The sequence below is a fragment of the Tachysurus fulvidraco genome, chromosome 5 (genome assembly GCF_022655615.1).
Source record: "Tachysurus fulvidraco isolate hzauxx_2018 chromosome 5, HZAU_PFXX_2.0, whole genome shotgun sequence".
Taxonomy (NCBI): Eukaryota; Metazoa; Chordata; class Actinopteri; order Siluriformes; family Bagridae; genus Tachysurus; species Tachysurus fulvidraco.
The window spans coordinates 14,965,373-14,973,284 of NC_062522.1; positions in this window are offsets into that span (position 1 = coordinate 14,965,373).

Sequence of the window (7,912 nt, forward strand, 5' to 3'; positions counted from 1 at the left end):
TAGTATTAACTGATTTTTCCACTTTTATATAACAATATTCCATTAAATCTAGCACAACTAACAGGCTATTTAATTGACCATCATGTGTCTGTAGCCATGCACAGTGGAGTTCAGACTGCATTGCTGTTTTATGCTGTGAGATACAAATGAATAAATAGCAAAGCAAATGCTTAAAAATTTAAAGTATTGTGTCAGACAAATGTCTTTTTCAGATCCGTTACAATTAGCTTAATAAAGTAATGCTTACTGCATGTAGGAGTGTGAATGGGTGTATGATTTATAAAGATAAATGATATTCAGGAATCACTTATTACCTTTAAAGAATATGGCACTGTAAAGACTCACATTTCACAACATAAACATTCTAGATAATAGCCTGAGGAGATTAAGTCGCCTACCGGGTTGCCTCCTGGATAAATGCTGCAATAAGAATGTGGAAAAAATGTGCATATATGCAAGAAATATTCATTCCTCATACACACAGCAAATGTGGAAAGAACCTGTACTCTTCTACATGCCCTCTGAACTGCACGCTGTCTGACTAGATGCTTTGAAGGGTTGCTATGGCAATGGCTGACCTTTAGAAAAAGTTAAGTGCTAAGCTATAAGTCTATGAAGGTTAAAAAAATAATAATTGTATATCCTGTGTATGTGCAGCACCAGTATACTGTATACTAAAGCAATATCAAAGGAGGAAGAAAGCAGTTATACTGAATATTTTTATAATTGTGGATGCAGCTATAGACACAATTGAAAATGTTATGTTGAGTTGGTTTTTTAAACAAGAATTTAATATATCTTTACTCTGCTAATAAAAATATACCCCAAAGAAGCCACATTCACTTTACAGCATGTCATCTACAGTAGCTGGCATTTCTGTTAAATGTGCTATTGATAAAATTGGTTTCTCTTCTTCCTTTTCATCTTCATCTGATCAGCTTTCATATTTTAAGTTAAAAGTCATATTCCTGAATAATATCTTTTGCCATGTTGGTTGATTATGTCGTGAACACTACTATAGCAACCTTTTTTAGAGAAGGAAGTGAAATGTTACATGGTGAACAGCAATCTGAAAGAATCAAGGTCAGCAGAGAGAAAGTGGAAGAAGTCACTACTCGGCATGGATCTCGCCTCTTACTGTTCGCTTCTGTCCAAATTCTCCTGGGATGTGATTTTTGCCAAGATTGCCTTCTACCATGAAAAACTTGAAGCTTTTCTCACAACCCATCACAACATCTTCACTTCACTACGCAACCCCATCAGCTCCAGCTGCTTCATCCTTTCTGACTGCTGAAGACTTTGCCTCCTTTTATGATGAGAAGCTTGAGTAAATCTGCTAGACCTTCACTTCTACCCTAACAACCACTACATTGTACAGCCAGGATCATCAGTGGATCCCTAACATCTGGTCATGTATTGATCCCTAACATCTGGTCATGTACCAATTACCTTAAAGAGAGCATGGGTTATTCCCATTTTAAAGAAATCTCTCTGGTTCCTTCAGACATCACCAACTAACGATGCCATGAAGCAAACACCAGAAAGCTACTCATGCCAGTGAGATTAAATGAAATATAATCACTTTTGAATTAACCACACGAACAGTTAAACTACTGGGCCAGGTACAAACTGTTCAACTGCACAAACTATATAATCCTTTGACTATTGCTTACCTTAGTTTTCTTGTGGGTGCAGTTATCATAGAACTTACAGCACTAATCATAATAGCATATTTTCACACGTTCAGACTAAAATGTTTGTTTATTAAAATTGCAGCAATAGATATATATCGATCTATATATATATATATATATATATATATATATATATATATATATATATATATATATATATATATATATATATATATGTGTTCAATGTTGTAAGTTTCAAATATGTTCATGTTCAAAGTTTCAAAGGTTCAATGTTGTAAGTTTTAGTCAAGGTCAGAGATGCAGGTCTTTATCTGATCTATCTATCTCCCTATCTCCCCATCTATCTCCCCATCTATCTCCCCATCTATCTCCCCATCTATCTATCTATCTATCTATCTATCTATCTATCTATCTATCTATCTATCTATCTATCTATCTATCAATCAGAGTAGAGAAAAGTAACATTTTGCAGGAATGAGCGTACTCCTTGGCCAGAGTTGGGGACATTCTGAATGAACAATAGCAGTAATGTCTGGCTTACTGGCTTATTGTATGAGCCCTCTTAATATATGGCCAGTGTGTTGATTGCTGCTGTTTACTGAGGATTGCTCAGTGTACAAGGAAATATTGTATGGACATTGCACATGTATGGTACATAGACATGAAAAGTAATCATCTTTTCTAACTGGACAGTAAATGTCCTACAAGTGAAATATGCCTACAGTCAACAGTATACAACATTTAGCTCTGATCCACTAATTTACTTGGGCAAGCGGTGTCACTCCACTGCTGATATTAGGTATAACATATATATACATATACAGTGGTACCTCGAGATACGAGTTTAATTCGTTCCAGAACCGAGCTCGTAAGTCAATCGGCTCGTATCTCAAACGAATTTCTCCCATTTAAAATAACTGAATTCGATTTAATCTGTTCCACACCTATGAAATATCCCCAAACCATTGTAAATTATGAATAAAGATATGTTTTTAAATAACAAATAAACATGTATAATTAACAAATACATACCAAAATATGAAATAAAGAAATAAAAGAGTTATTTAGCATAATAGTCTTACCTTGGAGACAGACGAGTGCGGCTAACGAAGGTGAACGGCGAGGAGGAGGGAGGAAGGGATGCAGGCACTCTAGACACGTACGTAAATGGCACTTTTTAAGAACTTAAAACTATTTTAGTAACTTTAAAACTAAAACTACACTTTCCTTATTTCAAATGAAAGAAAAAACTTAAAACAATGCACTTAACTTTAAACTTAAACTAAGCTTAACATTTACGTAAATTTATTCATCACTTGTTTTTGCCTTCTTGGCTGCACTTTTCTTTCTTTTGCGAGTGAGCGAGAGATGCTCTCGGATGATGCTCGACCTTGCGCGCCAACTAGCGGGACGCTCCGGAAACACGGCTCGTATCTCGGATTTGGGCTCGTATCTCGAACGAAAATATGGTCCGAGCTCCGGCTCGTATCTCGAAAAACTCGTATGTTAGGCTGCTCGTATCTCGAGGTACCACTGTACTGTATGTATCAATCAACTTGTTTCAGTTCACAACAAACAATTACAATGCTAACAATTGTTAAATTGACACTATACTTAATAATCAAAACTCAGCCATAATGATTCTGAAATGTCAGTTACTCAAAATTAATTTCCTGTTTGTAGAAATTATATAAATATTATATAAATGCAATATCACACTCAAGTTTGTGCTGCTCTACTGAATATAGGCATATCAGTACAAAGGTATACTTGCATGTGTGAAATTACCTAAATATAACAAAACTGTAAACAAAGTCAGACATTTTGGAATAATTTTTACCAAGAAATAAATGCAAAATTATGTATATCTGAGCGGTGTGTGAGAGAGGGACAGAGACCGAGAGATAGAGTTTAAAAAATTGAAAGGTGGGGAGTAGAAGTGGTTGAATCTGAAGGTGTCAACTCAAAATAATAATAAGGAACTGGTTGAAGCATGTTCGATTGGTAGTAGTAACATATAGTCTCCCCGCCCATAGAGAGAGAGAGAGCAAGGAAGGATTGTCCTTGAAATTTAACTGAGAAGGTATTAACTGTAATAATGAGCCTATGAGTGACTTTCTGGCTTAAGCTGTTAACGCTTGGTCAGCATTACAGAATGAACCTTCTAAAATAAACGACATCAGCAAATTCACAGCTCACTCATATATAATCTAATAATGTCACAGTTCAACTTGCATTTCCGACTTTGCCCCTTTTACCTCTTTGCCTCTGTGATGAAGACTTTATTGTTTGGTTTGGACTTAGTGGATGATGGGAAGAACTCCGGTTCAACAGGGTTTTTGTGGGACATGCCAGGCTGAGCTGTAGTTCTGGCAGGATACATTAGCTTACCTCTCCTTCTCTCACCACACAAGTCAGTGACCTTCGACTTTGGCTGGCACGCTCAATTACAGAGCACCTGCAAATGGCTCTTGCACTATATTGGGTTCACTCAAGGGCAAATGGCTCTCTATTCTTTGCAATCTTATATGATTGGAACTCTACTACTTCTCCTGAGTTGGACCAGGTCTGTGTTCTTCATGCTGTTGTAACCATCCTTCCAAACTGGGCAATAGTGCAAAGGGTGGACATGCATCTTAATTTGGTGAGCAGTGGCTCCCGGTGGTCCACTGTATCGCTCTTGCTGTTTAGTACTCTATTGTTGTAAAAGCTACACTTATAAAGGAAGAGGGGACGAGGATTGAATTGATGCCGAAGCAGTAAAAGGTGTAAATGACTGCAGTAGTCCCACATGTGCTCTGAACTTGGGTTACTGTCTGTGTGGGGTTTCACCCATGTTGTCTTTGTCTCAGAGTTCTCCAGGTTCCTACTGACAAAAACATGCTCTTAGGTGGATTTGCTACAGTACAATTGGCCTTAGGTGTGAATGAGTGTGCAGGATGACCTTACATGGATTGGCATCACTGGCATTGTGGTGTATTCCTAGCTATTATTGCCAGGATAGACACTTGATGCAGCACAAATACTGTATATCAATGTGTAGATAATTAAGCGTGATAATCACTTGCTACACTTCTTACAGTCTTCACCCATAGATAAACTGTATTTTAATAATATATTGTCCAGTCATTTCACCAAAATACATTATATAGGTTACATTATAGCACTCACTATTTACATACATGGCTTGATGTTAGCATGCAGTAAATTGACTAAGGCCATAGGTGTCTAAGATCCATAGATGTCTAAGATCATCTGGCAGAATTTATGTTTATGGAACATAAGAACTCTAAAAAGTCTTTCACCAAGCCAAAATATAGTACACAGCCCCAAATCTGTGTGTCACTGATATTTATTACTATTTTCCTGGAAGCGACAAGCAAAAATTCAATATAAGTGCCAAAAAAAATAAAATAAAATAAAAAAACAATAATTTTGATTTCATAGGCCTAGTAGTGTGTTTGGCCAAACATTCACATTCAATATGTTAGATCGTGGGCTGATTATTTTCCCCCACTTTTTCCTCTGTTAGCTGTAGGCTGATAGATGTACCTTGCTTAAACTTATTATACACTCAGTTTTATAGTGTTGCTCTGTATTTTGTCCTTTACAGGATAATTACATAAATGACTACAATGATGGGAGGCATCATTTGCAAAATGTCAAATAGCATACTGTGTCTTTTATTCTGCAGAAAGGAACCTTATATAGTTCTTGGTGATGTTTTTTTTGTTTGTTTGTTTTTTTGTTTTTTGTATGTATATTTTTTTCATAGATTTGTTTTATTTTCTTGCCTGGTTCCTTTCGTGTCAAGCTCAAAAAAGTGACTAAATGACCAGACATTTTTTATATTTGCTTTTATTTTGTTGAAATTAAAATATATTTTGATTATATCTTTGGTAAAGGAAATGGGAAAGGGGCCTAAGCTGTAAACAAAAAATAATATAAGCTAAAAGAACAGAGAATCTTAATAAAAGAAGATAAATTATTTAATTGAAAAGTTTTATGAATGAAAAATAGAACAAATGTGCTGAAGAATGAAAAATGACTCCTTTAAAGATGCTTTTGTCCGCCTTTTTGCTGGTTCCTTTTGCTTGCTTTCAGAAATAAGTACTTTGACATTTTTGATACCCATCAGGCTGAGATAATGCAACACGGTGAATTTGTTGACCCACACATTGGCTGAATTTTAAAAATTCTGTGCTTTGCTTCAGAAAGGAAATATATGTTGCCATAGAAACAGACCTATCACATGATTGCAGTTCCTGAACTGTCAGTAAGGATTGTGCTGGGGGAAAGAGCTTCAGTGCTGACAGCTCTTTATGAACCCAGCAGAATAACAATGTGCTCTCTAAGTTCTCTAAACTCAGAGTGACATGCCGAGGTGGTTTTATTCTTCCTTTTTCCTTTAACAGTAAATCGTCTCAGCTGCCCTATGTTCACCAAGGCTGTTCAAGTCAGCTAGTTTTGGAGGTGGCTTCAAGCCAGATTTCAAGAGTTTGGAATGGCGTCTAGTTCCAAGTGTCAATTCATTCAATCATTTTCTTGATTTTCCCAAGGAGCCTGACTTAGGAATGTGGTACTGCTTAACCATATAAGATTGATTAAGTTAAACCTGCAACAGTTCTTCATTTTAATTTGACTTAACTATGGATCAAACAGTTTCATGACCCCGACCCTAACCAGGACAAAGCGGTTACTGAAGAGATCCATCAGCTCCAGTTGATTTCCGCTTCATGGACACTTCGGACATTCAAAGAGAAGACGCCAACGTCACAAGGTGTTTGAGGACACCCTCCTAATCAATAAAGAATTTTTGGACTGTATATGGCTCTAGGATGGACATTATCCATAATGTTATTCTGCGGTGCTTATAACAATTTATAATCACACCCTTCAGTGTCACCCAAATGAGGGTGAGGTTGCCTTTTGAGTCTGGTTCCTCTCAAGGTTTCTTGCTCTTGCATTTAAAGGAGTTTTTCCTTGGCAAAGTCTCCTCAGTCACCTAAGGCTTCCTCATTAGGGATAAATACAAAGATTAGTATTAACATTAATCTTGAATTTTGACTAATATTAATCTTGAACTTTTTTGTATATGTTCTGTAAAGCTGCTTTGAGACAATATCCATTGTTAAAAGTGCTATACAAATACAATTAAAAAAATGAAAAGAAAACAGCTTGACGGGTTTAGTCAATAAGATTTTTTTTTCACATTTGTGAGACTAAAGAATTCTGGTCAATAAAAAAATAATCCCAGAACAAACAGCCAAAAAAAAAAAAAAAAAAAAAGGACACAGACTAATTTTGAAAGAATTCCTTGTTTGTTAGTTGAAATGGGTCTTCATAAGGTGTGCGTTCTGGGAGATGTCAGCAGTAAAAATCTCTCAACTCATCCCAAAAGTCACTATATGGCATTGCAATTTAAAGTAGGAGTAGACAGCCATAAAGTTGTCACAGTAAAATTGTAAAAAATTGTTACAAAATAAAATGTATATCTTCTTACAGACACTGTCCCCTTAGGCAAATTGCCTTCCATCACTTCATATCTGCCCTTGAATATGTGTTTAAAGTTGAAACCCTGACACATCCATGCATGGTCAAGATCATAAGAAGCATAATTGGCCATAATGTGTAAGTGACACGGATGACACTCTTCTCCCCTATCAATCACTGTGAGATCTGTCAGCTCAGGTGTGGGGAAGAGGGCAGGCAGCACCTTCTTAAAAGGGTTAGACATTGCCCTATGACACAACATGACCAAGGATGCAAAAATCTGCTTTTGGCTAGCTTCAAATGACTCAAAGGAAGGACAAGCTGGTTTTGCTCCTCTACAGTTTGTAATTATATGACAGGGGTACGCTGTATGATTGGTAGAAATTAGCAGGTGATTAGCAAGTCAGGAGAAATATTTACGTAAAAATTTAAATTACAACTGTTGTAGAACTGAGTATCAAGCAAAGCTCCTTCAATCTGAAAATTATTTTACATAGCTTCAAACAATGGAAAGAAGCTATTTATTTTTGTTTAGTTCAGTATTTTTTGTGAGTTTGAGTTTTTCAATTAACATTCCCCACAAATATTTTTGTTTAATTTACAACAAACAGGACTTCACTTGTTTACTGAAGTGAGCATCTTCATTTTGGTATTGAACTACAAACATGTTACTACTACATTTGAGCAAATAAATTATGCGTGAAGTCTCTGGCACCCTGTTGCCAAACAAAGACAAAGACATGCGCGAGAGAGGGAGAGAGAGA